General features: G+C 47.1%; 1 protein-coding gene across 29 annotated transcripts in view; it reads right to left on the reverse strand.

Moving 5' to 3' along the window:
- The window catches only part of LOC149525765 (uncharacterized), a 121,122-nt gene that overhangs the window by 11,319 nt on the left and 95,472 nt on the right, over positions 1 to 14,331 (reverse strand). The window lies entirely within an intron of this gene.

The following is a 14,331-nucleotide window of genomic DNA, read 5'->3' on the forward strand; positions in this document are numbered from 1 at the left end:
CAGTTAGCCCCTCTGAAATTATAGAATAAAAGGATGGTTAGTAGGTTAAAGATTTTTGTAATGAACCAGACACCTAGTGTCTTTCTTGAGTCTATGATTTTTAATGTCTTGTGCACTTGTACATTTGAGTTCCCAGACACATCTTTTGAAGTGATTGCTCAGGTTTCCTTTGAGGACAAGGAAAGGTCAAATGTGGCGTGATGAATTTAAAAGTGTTTGTCTCTAGATGATTTTGTGTTTTTGTCTTTTATAACTTCTCTGAAAGTCCATTTGGGAGCGTAGTGATTGTCTCATTTCACCCACACCGTTGCCATGGAGGTATACTGGATGTGTAGGAACCCTGAATATTTAAAGGTGCATTATGAGGGGTATTGACCATGGTAGCAATAGAGATATGCTTGGAGGTTTTGTGTCTGTTATGGGAATATCTGGTACTGCTTTGAGTTAGTGAAGTCTGGGCTCTGAGGAGCTTGCTTCTTAATTTGTCAAAGTAGGGGGGTTATTTGAAGGCCTGCAGAGGGGGTTCTAGTGTAGGGTGGTAGGTGATAGCTACGGGTGTGTGACCAAGGCTTGGTTTTTTTCCCCTCTCTAATATTTAAACAGGTTCTCTCATGGTATTTGGGTGGCTCATTCCATCTGTGATCTACTATTCTGGTGGAGTGTCCTTGTTTGGACTCTAGAGTTTGATAGATGATTGTGATCGAAAGCACCCATGTATTCACACCCTACACACTATTGTAATAATCATTGTATAAAATATGCCTTGTGAGGTATCATTTAAAAACTAATAACTCACTGGTCAATAATATCATGGTGAAAGGTATGTAGCAATATTATATGCACTTAATTCCCTCATAAGAGTATTAGCTAGTGTTCAAAATCAAAGAGGCCTGTTTAGGTTAGACCTATTTAAAACTCTTATCTAAACAAAGTAGTGTGTGTTCACCTCAATTTTTGAACAAGTAGTAATCAGGGACTTCAGGACAGCAAGCGGAGGAGATGGTAGGAAACAGAATATTTGCATTTCTGCAAACATAAGGGGGAGAAAGAGCACACATTTTCCTTCATTACTAAACTCCATATGTTGTTGTCTTCACTGCTTCAATACATTTCACTTCAAAGGTTCATTGGTCTATAAAAGGTTCACTGGTCTATAAAAGAAAGGGGCTGAAACCCCAAATTATTGCTTTGACAAGTGACTTTGGGGTTCTGGGAGACAATATGACTGAGATCGTCAGTCACGGCCTTGCTGGAAAACTGTTAGAAAGGCCATCATAAAGAAAAGCCTGAAACTAGCTAGATTAAGTTGTAGATGTTTTCACTTATTTGCTGATAACTTTCTCTCTTAATTCACTTAAAATCTTATCTTTGTTTATAAACTTGTTTTATTTTTAATGTAATCAAGCCAGTGATGTGTGTCAACTTAACTTCTTGTTTAGCCTATATAAAAATAGCAATTGAATATTGAATCCTTGAAAGGGCACCAAACGTTAAATATCTAGTTGTTCCAGGACAGGAGTGAACATTTCAGTACACATAATTTTGGAAAAATTTGGCGATAGGAGAATATGGTGACACCATACCAGTTGTTAATCAAGGCTGATGGAAGACAGTGGAGATCTGTGTGTGATTGCAGGCCAGCCTCAGGACCCAAAGCATTGGACCAGGGCTACCCAGTACATAGACAGATTGCATGCTTGTTTCTGATAGATATATTACATGCAGAGAACCGCAGTGGCAAGGAATTTTGAGGCACTCAGAGGTACAAGATAAAAGGTGATAACTCTTCACTGGTCTGGATTGCAATTCAGAATATGCACCCAACAAAGGGTGGTAGATAACATTGTGGTGGAAATCTCTGAGTGAGCTCAAGCCATCTGTCCAAAGAATGAAAATGTCATTGATGTACTGTATTTCAGGTAAATCACTGGTTTTGTGGTGCATCTTTCCAGAAATACTTCCTTTAGGTACCCTGTGAATTGGTTGGCATATTGCGCAGCTGTCCTATTACTCATAGCTGTTCCCATGGGCTGTGTCTACACTGGGCCACTTATTCCGGAAAATCAGCCGCTTTTCTGGAATAAGCTGCGAGCTGTCTACACTGGCCCTTGAATTTCCGGAAAAGCAACAACGCTCTACTGTACAAAATCAGCCGCTATTCCGGAAAAACTATTCTGCTTCCGCTCGGGCATAAGTCCTTATTCCGGAACACTGTTCCGGAAAAGGGCCAGTGTAGACAGCCCAGTAGTCTTTTCCGGAAAAAAGCCCCGATCACGAAAATGGCGATCGGGGCTCTTTTCCGGAAAAGCGCGTCTACATTGGCCACAGACGCTTTTCCGGAAAAGCAGCCTGCCAATGTAGACGCTCCTTTTCCGGAAAAACTGAAAACGGAATAGTATTCCGTTTTAAGCAGTTCTGGAAATTAATGCCAGTGTAGACACAGCCATGGTGTCTACAGAAGTATTTGCGGTTAAATGTAAAATTATTATGGAGGAAGATGAAAAGGACAGTTACCTGTTCTGTAACTGGTATTCTTTGAGGGGTGTTGCTCATGTCCATTTAACATAGATTTGTGTGCCTGCTACATGCACCGGTGCCAGAAGCTTTTCCCTAAGCAGTACTCATAGATACCCAGCACCCCCTGGAGTGGCGCACACAAGCCACACTATATAAAGCACCTGCTGCCCCTCCCCTCAGTTCCTTCATGCAGGACTCCATCAGAGGGTAGGGAGGTTGGTGGGAGGTTGAATGGACATGAGCAACACATTGTGAAGAACACCAGTTACAGAACAGGTAACTGTCTTTTCTTCTTTGAATGCTTGCTCATTTCCATTCAGCATAGGTGACTGTAAGCAGTGTTACGGAGGTGGGTAGGAGTTATGGGAATGCAGACTGCAGTACAGTCCTGCCAAAAGTGACATCATCGCTGGTCTGCTGCATGATGGCATAATGAGATGTGAATATATGTACCGACGACTATGTCGCCACTCGACAAATGTCCTGGATTGGGACATGCACAAGGTAAGGGTGTGAGGAAGCTTGAGCCCTTGTGGAGTGGGCCCTAATCAACTCCAGTGGCTGGGCCCCGCCAACAGCAGCACATATGCATGCAGGAAGTGATCCATTTGGACAACCACTGGGAGGAAATTGGGGAGCCCCTCCTGCGCTTTCCATAGGCCATTAAAAGCTGCTTGGAGCTGCAAAAGGCATGTGTTCTCCCCAGGTAAAAAGCCAGCACCTAGTGCACATCCAGTATGTGAAGGCGACTTTTCTCATTGTTCACATGAGGCTTAAGGTAGAAGACTGGCAGAAAAATGTACTGGTCCATGTGGAAGATGGAGACCACCTTCAGATGAGGCAACAGCTGAACCTTATCCTTGAAGAACCGGGTATACAGTGATTCTGACATCAGTGTTCATAGTTCTGACACCTGTCTAGCTGAAGCGATGGCAATCAAAAAGGCTACCTTGAATGAGAGCAGTGACAAGGGACACGTGGTCAGGGGCTCAAACGGAGGTCCTGTCAGCTGTGCCAAGACCAGACTCGGGTCCCACTGTGGGACAGAGTCTCTGGCCTGAGGGCAGAGGCATTCCAGGCCTCTCAGGAACTGGGAGGGAACATCATGAGAGAATGCCAAATGGCTTTGCATGGGCAGATAAAACGCAGAAATGGCTGCCAGGCAGACTCTAATGGTGGCCAAGGCAAGACCTTACCGCTTCAGATGCAGCAAGTAGTCTAGGATTTCCTAAAGGGAAGGCTTGGCTGGGACAACTTGCCGTTGCTGTGCCCATATGGAGAAACGAGTCCATTTAGAAGCATAAGTGGACCATGCTGAAGGCTTCTGACTCTTGAGGAGAACCCTTTGAACGTCACCCAAACATGCTATCTCCTGGGGGTCGGGGGGGCTCAATCACAGATGAACTATGCCGTCAGGGGAGCAAACTGAGTTTTGGGTGGAGAAAGTTGCCTTGGTCTCACGAGAGCAAATCCAGTCTCAAAGGCAGCCGGGACACCAGGTTCATCAGTGCCCTGAACCAATGCTGGTGAGGCCAGGCCATGCAACAAGGATCACCATCCTTTTGACCTTTTGCAGGACTTTATCAATGAGGGGGAACAGAGGGAAAGTGTAGAGACCACCTTCTGGCCACCATTACAGGAATACATCCAGAAGAAAGCCCTTCTTGAGGTTGAACTGAGAGCAGAACCAGCTGCACTTCACATTTACTCTCCATGTGCATGATGCTGTACAGGACACAAAAATCCCAGAGTCTCATAGCTTGCTTGCAGAGCTCAGAGGAGTGGGCCCCTCCTTGTTTGTTTATCTATTACATGGTGGCAGTGTTGTCTGTGAGGACATGCACCACCCTGCCATTGAGGTGAGGGAGAAACACCTCACACACATTCCGGATCACTCTGAGCTCTTTTATGTTTATGTGGAGTGATCTCTTGAGTGGATCACATGCTCTGAGTGCAAAGGGTTCCTCATATGGGCCCCCAACTGTAGTCTGAAGCATCAGCTACTAGTTCTCTTGAGTGCAGTTGAGAGTGGTATGTGATGCGTGACATGACCTGGTCCAGGCTCGTCCTCCAGGCCAGGGCCAACAGAATTTGGGATGGGACCATTACTACACTTTTCAGTGTTTTACTGGTACGTACACTGAGGCCAACCACCGTTGGAAGGGATTCATTCTGAATTGGGCCACAGGCACTATGTATGTACAAGCAGCTATATGCCCCAGTATCTGCAGACACACTCATGCTGTGGTCATGGGGGTTACTGCGAGCTGCCAAATGAGAGCTGATAGGGCCTCAAATCTCTCTTGAGGGAGCGATGTTCTGGCTGTGGTTGAGTCCAGAACTGCTCTTATGAACTCTATCCTTTGAGTTGGTACCAAGAGGGACTTTTTCTCATTTATCAGCAGGCCAAGCTGTGGGCACATATCCAGGAGAAGATGCACATTGTGCTGGACCTTCCAACTTGATGGGCCCTCGACAAGCCAGTCATCCAGGTAAGGGTACACTTGTATACCCTGATGCCTCAGGCATGCCGCTACCACCGACGTGCACTTGACAAAAATGCTGGGAGCCATAAATAGGCCAAGGGGCAGGACAGCAAATTGGTAGTGGTTATTTCCCATTATGAATCTCAGGAAGCGCTTGTGATCCTCAAAGATAGCAATAAGGAAGTACACATCCTTGAGGCTGAGGGTGGCATACCTTGGATCCAGGTTGGGAATGATAGTGGCCAGGGAGACTATATTGAACTTGAGGCGGACCAAATATTTGTTGAGGCCCCGCAAGTCTGATACAGGCTGTAGGACCCCTTTCACCTTGGGGATTAAAGTAGCAGGAATAGAAACCTTTGTTCTCGAACTCTGGTGGTACCCTTTCCACTGCTCCCACCTGGAGCAAGTGGGATAGCTCCTGCTCGAGAAAATGCTTGTGAGAAGGATCCATGAAGAGGGTCAGAGGCAAAAGGTGGGAAGGTGGTGTGAAGGAGAGCTGGAGGGTGTAACCATGCTGGACAGTGGCTAGGACCAAACAGATGATGTAATGTCCCTCCATGCTGGGAGGAAGGAACAGAGCCTGAAGGAGAACAGGCAGGCAGGATCTTGGGAGTACAGTATGTTGTCCCCGGGTACACCCTCAAAAGGAACATTTGCCCCTGGGGTTTCACCTGGCTGGTCAATTGTTGATCAGACGGGGGATGGTGGCCCTGCCTCCACTTGGAGGACTTAGTGGCTATGTCTACACTGGCCCCTTTTCCGAAAGGGGCATGCTAATTTTCAACTTCAGAATAGGGAAATCCGTGGGGGATTTAAATATCCCCCGCGGGATTTAAATAAAGATGTCCGCCACTTTTTTCCGGCTTGGGGAAAAGCCGGAAAAAAGCGTCTAGGCTGGCCCGATCCTCTGGAATAAAGCCCTTCAAAGTAGGAATAAGAGATCCTCCGGAATAGGGCTTTATTCTGGAGGATCGGGCCAATCTAGACGCTTTTTTCCTGCTTTTCCCCAAACCGGAAAAAAGAGGCGGACATTTATTTAAATCCCGCAGGGGATATTTAAATCCCCCGTGGATTTCCCTATTCTGAAGTTGAAAATTAGCATGCCCCTTTCGGAAAAGGGGCCAGTGTAGACGTAGCCAGTACGTGAATGGGCTCTCTTCTGGCAGTGATACTTGCCCTTGGGTTGGGAGGATTGGGGCTTAAACCTCCTCCTCTCAGACCCTGGGACATAGAGGTCTAGGGTTTTCAAGGACGTACAGGAGTCCTTTAGCTTTTGCCAGCAGAGAGTATGCTAATGAAGTTCTCATTAGCATGTGTCACTGTCATTTGCATGTCTCTGCTGATGCTTTTCGCGCAAGAGGTTTTTGTGCAAAAACAACCATGTAGACAGGTCCGTTTTGCACAAAAAAACCCTTTTGTTCAAGATTCCTTATACCTTAAAAAAGGAGGTGTACAGGATCTTGCACAGAAGGTTTTGGGGTTTTTTTGCACAAAACGGACCCATCTACACTGCTTGTTTTCGCACAAAAACCTCTTGCACAAAAAGCATCGGCAGAGATATGCAAATGACAGTGTGACAAATGCTAATGAACACTTCATTAGCATATTCTCTGCGGGCAAAAGCCTGCAGTGTAGACATAGCCTAAGTCTTTTCTCTGACTAGGGCCCCGTGTCAAAAGGGAGGTCCCTGAATGGAGTTCTGTGCTTCGGGAGAAAAGCCTGGCAGAACAAGCCAGGCTGCACGCCTTATGAAGTTGGCAGAAGCCATAGAGTGAGCCGCTGAGGCCACGGCATCAGATGCCACCTACAAGGTGGCCAGCACTACGGAGGACCCCTCATTGATCAGAGCCTGGTACTCCTTGCGGGAGATCTCACAAATATGACCAGCACCTGCCAGGTATTCACCTTGTACCTGGTGAATGAGGCCTGGTGGCTCACCATCCTTGACTGAAAACTGACCAAAGAATAAATCTTTCTACCAAATAAGGCCCAGTGTTTGGAGTCTTTATTCTTGAGAGGGGGGCCAGCTGGCCTTGGCACTCCCTGTAGTTGACCAATTCCACCATAAGTGTGTTGGGTGTGTCTAGAGGTAGTCATGGACCTGACTGGAATAAAGTACTTCCATTCAGCCCTCTTGGCTATAGCTGGGAGGGAGGAAGGGGTCTGCCAGAAGGTCTTGGCAATCTTGGTGACTGCCTCATGCAGGGGCAAGGCTACTCTGCCAGGTCCCGCTTGTTCCAGGACCCCAAACAATGAGTGTGAGGTCTCTTGCACCTCCTCAGCTTGAAGGCCCAAACCACTAGCACCCTCCTCGGGAGGTCCTGGTGGGCTCTTGAGTTCTCCTGGGGCACTGTCAGGGGAGAAGCCACAATCACCTTGTTCGGTGACGAAGAAGAGGCCAGGGCCGGTTGCCCTTCCTCACAAGGTGGGAGTTGGTCACTCACCCCTGCTATCTATTGGGGTAAGGGTTGGTGTCTCTGTGTCCTTTGAGGCCCATAAGACCCTGGCAGCACTGAGGGGTCCTGGGATGCTCTGGCAATCAGGTGGGTAAACTGGGGCTGTACCAGGAAGCCCCAGGGGGTCCCTGGGCACCATTGCACCTGCCACTGAGATGGTGGCCATGGCATGCCCTGGGATGGCAGGTTGTGCCGATGTTGGCACCAAGGGTTATGCCAGCTTCTGCACCGGAAGGATGGAAGCTGCCTCCAAAGCCATGCTACAGGAATGGATACTTGCTGACACCCACAATGAGGTGACTCTGTGACTCTTCCAGTGCTGGGACTCTGCTACTGATGAGACCTTAGACTGGGAACATCCTGACTGTCTGTCACACCGAAGAGCCACTTGAGTCCAGAGAATGGTGGCAGAGAGAAGATCCATGGCACTAGGACAGGGGCTGGGGAGACTCAGTGCCGGTGAGTATCTATAGCATGGCGAACTGTGCTGGTGCAGTGAAGAGGAGTCCCAATATTGGAGTGGCAAGTAAGGAGAATTACTATCCCTTTGATAGCGACGAGGAGTCCTGTGGCACCTTATAGACTAACTGAAGTGTAGGAGCATAAGCTTTCGTGGGCAAAGACCCACTTCGTCAGATGCATGATCCCTTTGATGCCTCTACTACTGGGGGGTGCATGCCTACCCAAATCTGATCTGCTCACTGACTCCGGTGATGCAGGAAGTTGTGCATCATGCCCCAGTCTCTAACTTACAGATCTATGGGGATTTCAGAGTGCTCTCCTCTCAGACACTGGAAGAGAGTGTGATCAGACCCTGCCAGATCAGGGTGCACTGGGGTACCTGCACTCCGTGCAGAGTCTGATTGCTGATCCTGTGATGCAAGAGCAGACTCCATTGAGAGTGCTCTATGATGAATGTTTCACTCTTTAATAGTTCTGCGAGAGAAGGAGCTGCAAATGTGACGCTTGCCCAAGATGTGTCCTTCCCCCAGGCAGTCAGCATGCAGATTGCTGACTGGCATGGGTCTGTGGCACACTGTGCAGGCTTTGAAGCCAGGGAAGCAGGGCATGCCTGGTCCCCAGGCAGAGTCTCTTCAGAAGAATTTAAAGTACAACAATTTACAGGTATTTAGCAGTTCATTTAGAACTATCAACAATGCAAAGAGAGTGCTTGCTACAGAAAGGGCTGGAGCATGCTGTTCCAAGCACCATCACTGGTGGTAAGAAGGAACTGAGTAAGGAGGAGCCAGTAGGCACCCTATAGTATAGCTTGCATGCACTACTCTGTGGATGCTGGGGCCCCTGACCCCTATGGGTAGTGCTTAGGGAAAAACTTCCAGCACCGGTGCATGTGGCAGGCGCACACACCTATGTTGAATGACTTGAAGAATGGCTGAGTTTGGCAATGTATTTGGGGTTAATATGTGAGTGTTGCCTGTTGTCTTCTAGATATTAGAAACAGGCAGTGATATAATCATGATGATGTATAGAGAGGTGGCATCCATGGTGGCAAGGATGGTGTTTTGATGGAGGGTGCAGTTTCTGGAAGAAGTGTATTGTGTGCTGGAGGAAACTGGCTCTTTGAATGGTGAGTGGTTTGAAGGTGGTTTCATGAATTGTGATATTTCATCAGTAAGAGTGCCATAGTCAGATATGATGACTCTGCCTGGGTTCCCTTAGGGTACATCTAAACTACACCCCTCTGTCAGCAGAGGGATGTAAATTAGACATATCGAAAGTGCAAATGAAGCTGGGATTTAACTATTCTGTGCTTCATTTGCATAATGGTGGCCACTGCTTTTTTCGAAACAGGGCTTTAAAAAAACAAAACAAAAAATCCACACACGCACCACATACGCCGCCAGTTTAGATGGGGCATTTTTGACAGAAATATTCCGTTTCAAAAGATCCTGTACTCATTTTTTTGTCACCTCACTGTTTACCCCATTCTTCAGATCATTTATGAACAGGTTGAATAGGATTGTTCCCAGTACAAACCCCTTGGGGATACCACTAGGTACCTCTCTCCATTTTGAAACCTGACCATTTATTCCTTCCCTTTGTTTGCTATCTTTTAACCAGTTACCAGTCCGAGAGAGGCTCTTCCCTTTTATCCCATCTGAGCTTACTTTGCTTAAGACCCTTTGGTGAGGGATCTTGTCAAAGGCTTTATGAAAACCTAAGTACACTATATCCACTGGATCCTCATTGTCCACATGCTTGTTGACCTTCTCAAAGAATTCTAGTAGATCAGTGAAGCATGATTTCCCTTTACAGAAACCACATTGACTTTTACCCAACAAACTATGTTCATCTAGGTGTCTGACAATTCTGTTCTTCAGTATAGTTTCAACCAATTTTCCCGGTACTGAAGTTAGACTTACTGATCTGTAATGTCTAGAGTCATTCTTGAAAATTAACTATCTTCCAGTCATTTGGTACAAAAGCTGATGTAAAGGATGGATATACACCAAAGTTGTTACTCGGTTTCACAATTGAGTTCTTTCAAAGTCCTGGTGACTTATTACTGTTTTTGAGTTTGTTCCAAAACTACTTCTAATGACCCCTCACTCTGGGATTTCAAAACTTTCTGCAAAGGATCGTTGTTTTTCCTCCACTTACACTGTGGAATAGTAGCTGGTAACTGCTCAACCTTTCAGATACTGCTACCAATTATCTGCTGCAATGCCTATGCAGATACAAGATAAAAACGGTGACATCAAAGAACAGTAGAGGACTTAATACAGTCAAGTCTCCATCTGATTACTTCTCCGAAACATCCCTTAACCTTAATGGAACGAGGTTTACAGAGATGTTGAAATAGCAAGCCTGTTATATTTCAAAATAACAGGCATGCTCAAAAGACATGGAATAGCTATTTTGGGATACTTCCGCTATCCCAAAATAGTGCCGCTGGGTAGATGTAGCCTTAGAGAACAGACTTCATATTTCCTTATTTTGGAAAATACTCAGCATGTAGAGAAGATGAAGAGAGAAGTTTACACATTTCCAGGGTTATATACTATAAATTTCAGATATGGAAATATTTTTGCATAGCGAAAATCTGAAATACAGAGCAGTAAGTGTTTTGGTTCTTTAAATAAATGCTATCACATTTATTGGAGGTTTTGTGATTTTATTTTTGAACCCCAAATTATCTGTGAGGAAAGTATTGTAAAAAGTCAAATAGTGCAGCCATTATAACAGAATATTGAAAGAGGAAACACTTAGTTTTTGTGAAATTCTAACTCAATTTACCTTAGGACCAGTGCCAGTCCTCAAATCCTCCTAGTGAGCTAGGAGGCACCTCTGGCATGGCTCTGAGGGGGAAGGTGTTTCCACTCATTTCCCCCTCACCTGTGTCTTCTGGCCTGTACATTCCCCCCCCCCCCCCAATGCATCCCTCAGTCCCACTTGCCACCCCTGTGCTATTTAACACCTCAGAGGATCTTGGTGCTATCACCGGTAGCACAGCGAAGCTAGAGTGTCATGTCCCTTGTGCCCCGGGGGAGGTGTGTGCAGAGCTGTCCTGTCCATAAGCTGGTTTTTCACAGCTGCCCTGGGCCCTGTGCTTTGAGGGCCCTGCAGAGGACACCCTGACCATCGTATGAATGGGCTGGTTCCCCATACTCAGGTTAGCCTGTGAGGCCCTGAGCAGGTTGCTGGCTCCTGTACTCACCATGGCAGGAGGAGCTGCATGAAAATGGCAGTATGTAGCAGACTGCTCTGCCACCATCTCCCAAGCCAGCCCATGCTGGGGTTGGGGTGCTCTGCTTCCTGCCACTGCAGTGAGTGCAGGAGGATCTGACCTCTGCTGTCACCCCTCTGTAATCCCCAAGGCTGTTCCCCATAGGGAAGGGATGCAATGGGGGTCAGGGGCTGTACTTGGGGAAGGGGTACAGACTCCCCCCAGGGCCACAGTAACTCACATTCTAGCAGCCACATTGTGAAGCTGCTTGGGCCGCAGATGGCCCTCAGACCGTGAATTTGAAACCCCTATTCTACACTGAGTGTTCTAAACCCAGTACACAGGAATGGAAGTCATTTTGCCCTTTTAAAAACTTTGTTACAATAATGTTATACATAAGAAATAGTAACATTTCAGCTTAACATGTGCATTCCATTTGTCATGCAGATCTATTTGTAGAACATTACAGTAAGAACATTTGTGCCACGCAGTATACAACTTTTTACTACATAAGGGCAATGTTCATGTTTGAGCTTCTCTTTGACAGTTTTACAATACATTTAACTAATTTATACAATGTAAACATTTTACAATTTTTTATTCATAATTAGATACTCATTCTTTACTAAGTGGCAAGAAGCTGGAGTGTGAGATTGGTCCAAAAGACTAGCAAGTCATTTAACTGTTGCATGTGGTGTCTGATCATTTTCACTGTAATTCCTCAAATTAGCAAACAGATAATCAAATTAACACAGGTCTTCCCTATACCTCTAAGTTAGGTAACTGCCATGCTGGGTTCAATACCCAGGGAGTGGAGGAATTATGCAGGGAGAGAGGACATGTCTACAATAATACTGCATGAGTTTTTAAAGTTACAGACTAACACAGTTACCTCTTTGAGACTGCCAGTGCATGGTAAGCTAGAGTGTAAATCTACAGCACACTAGATGGCCACACAATAACTGGCCATGTGGACCTGGCTACCACGCACTAAAAGTTCTGTAGTGTGCTGCAGAACCACTGCTACTCAACTCCTATCTGAGTTCAGGTGATGGTATCACCTTTTTGTGTCAGAAGATGGTCCTGACTGGTGTCAGCAGCATTGACCAAAGATATTGGGTGGACCTGGGATACTCAGCCAGTGCATGGGGCTGCCCTCGCCCTGTTTACACTATTGTGTGCTCTGGCAGGTGAGGACACTCTGGCTCTTGATTCTCTTTGAGTTGGTCATGTGGAAGAGTGCTCTGTGCACCACTCCATATCTCTGGTTTATCAGAGCTCATGATTTTGCCCCTGTACTGCAAGTCTGCCCAGCTGTCCTAGTTTGCCATTTAAGTCAGTTGAATGACTTCTAGTTGGTCTGCCTCCAAAATATCTGCACCCAGCAAGTCTGTTAGTGTTCATATTTCTTCCCATTCACTTCCTCATATTTGTGTCCCATCCACCACTAAGTGAAAGAATCTGTTGCCACTCATGAAAGTGAGGAACCCTGATGGGTGAGCCTATACTCTACTGTAGTGCCATGGCCCAAGGGAGATATTAATTGGCAAGTCCTATATGAAGCTGTGATCATAGGCATATCAATGCGGTTCACAAACTCTCCTGATACATGTTCCTTTTGTGACAGTAGGGCAACCCTTGAAGAGATACATGTAGAGCAGGGGTCACCAACCAGTTGATTGGGATCCACTGGTAGATCTTGGAGCCTCTGCCAGGGGATCCTGACTGGTTTGGCCAGGAAGCTCTCAAGTGCCCGCACTTCAGTTGCCCCTCCCCCCACTATCATGCTGCTCCTGCCCTATGCCTTAGAGCTGCCTCCCACCTGCTGTGCAGGGTGTGGGAGGGAGAGGAGGAGGGGCACTGATGTCAGGGTGTCCCTCCTCCTCCCCACTCCTGTACCCCATCTCCACTCAGAGAGAAGGGGATGGAGGGAGCTTGGCAATGCAAATCTCTGTCACACACACACACACCCCCGTTCTTCCCTCTCCTAACTCAACACATATGTGGATTGTTGTTCCTTCCGTTACTGCTTGCAAAGTGGGTTATTTTGGAGTTTTGACTGGTCTGTGCATTTCATAACTTTCATTTCTCTAATGCTTAAATGTAATTCTTTGATTAGTGAGTTGTAAAATGCCAAGCCTGCCATGGCTGGAGCCATCATCCCTGTGGGAATTGCTGCTCCTGGAAGGGGCTGGCATATCCCTGCAGCCCCGAGAGAGGCAGAGCAGGGGCTCTTCATACACTGTCCTTGCCTGCAGACACTGCTCCTGCAGCTCCCATTGATCAGTAACAGTGAACCGTGGCCAGTAGAAGCAGTGGGCTCAGTGCCTGTAGATGAGAAGCACATGGCACCATGGAGCCATTGCTGTAGATGCCAGCTGCTTTCAGGAGTGGTGTAGGGCCAGGACAGGAGTAAGCCTGCCTTAACCCCACTGCTCTACCACCTGGAAGCCATCTCAATTAAATGGTGTCCAGCCAGAGCCTGAATCCGTCCCAGCCCTGAACCTCCTTCTGCACCCAACCCCCTGCCCCAGATGTGAGTCCCCCTGTACCCAAACTCCTTCCCAGAGCTTGCACCCTGAAACTCCTCCTGGACCCCAACCCCCCACCCTGGAGCCCCTCTTACAGTCTGAACCCCTTGGCCCAACACCAGAGCCTGCACCCCAACCCCCTAGCCCAGCCTGGTGCAAGTGAGAGGGGTTCAGTGACAAAGGGGGATGGAGTGAGCAGGGGGAGGCCTCGGAGAAGGGGGGGAGCAGGGGCAGGGCCTCAGATGGGGCAGGAAGGAAGGGTATTTGGGTTTGAGGTGGATCTGACATTGCACTGAAATTGAAAAAGTGATCATGTGGTTAAAAAGGTTGGAGACCACTGATGTAGAGGCACAAGGTTGTAGCCTCTATTGTGAATCTGGCTGCCGCTTCCCCCAAATATCCTGATTTTTGTACACTTCATCCCACTAAATCATGGGACCTCCTTGTCAACATCCTCCTGAAACCGGCCTATCATCACTTCAAGAGGAAGCTGGATAAGGAGTGCTATGCAATTGTGGGGCTTTTTAAAAATGGTTTCTTGTTCTCTCATTTCTTCAGGTAGAGTTCCTTTGGGCAATGTTCACTGTTTTCCTTGGATGCCTTTGAGGAACAGTGGGTGCTCTGCGGATTTTCTGATCAGTTTCTCCTTT

The sequence above is a fragment of the Pelodiscus sinensis genome, chromosome 1 (assembly GCF_052426305.1).
Source record: "Pelodiscus sinensis isolate ZL-2025 chromosome 1, ASM5242630v1, whole genome shotgun sequence".
NCBI lineage: Eukaryota > Metazoa > Chordata > Testudines > Trionychidae > Pelodiscus > Pelodiscus sinensis.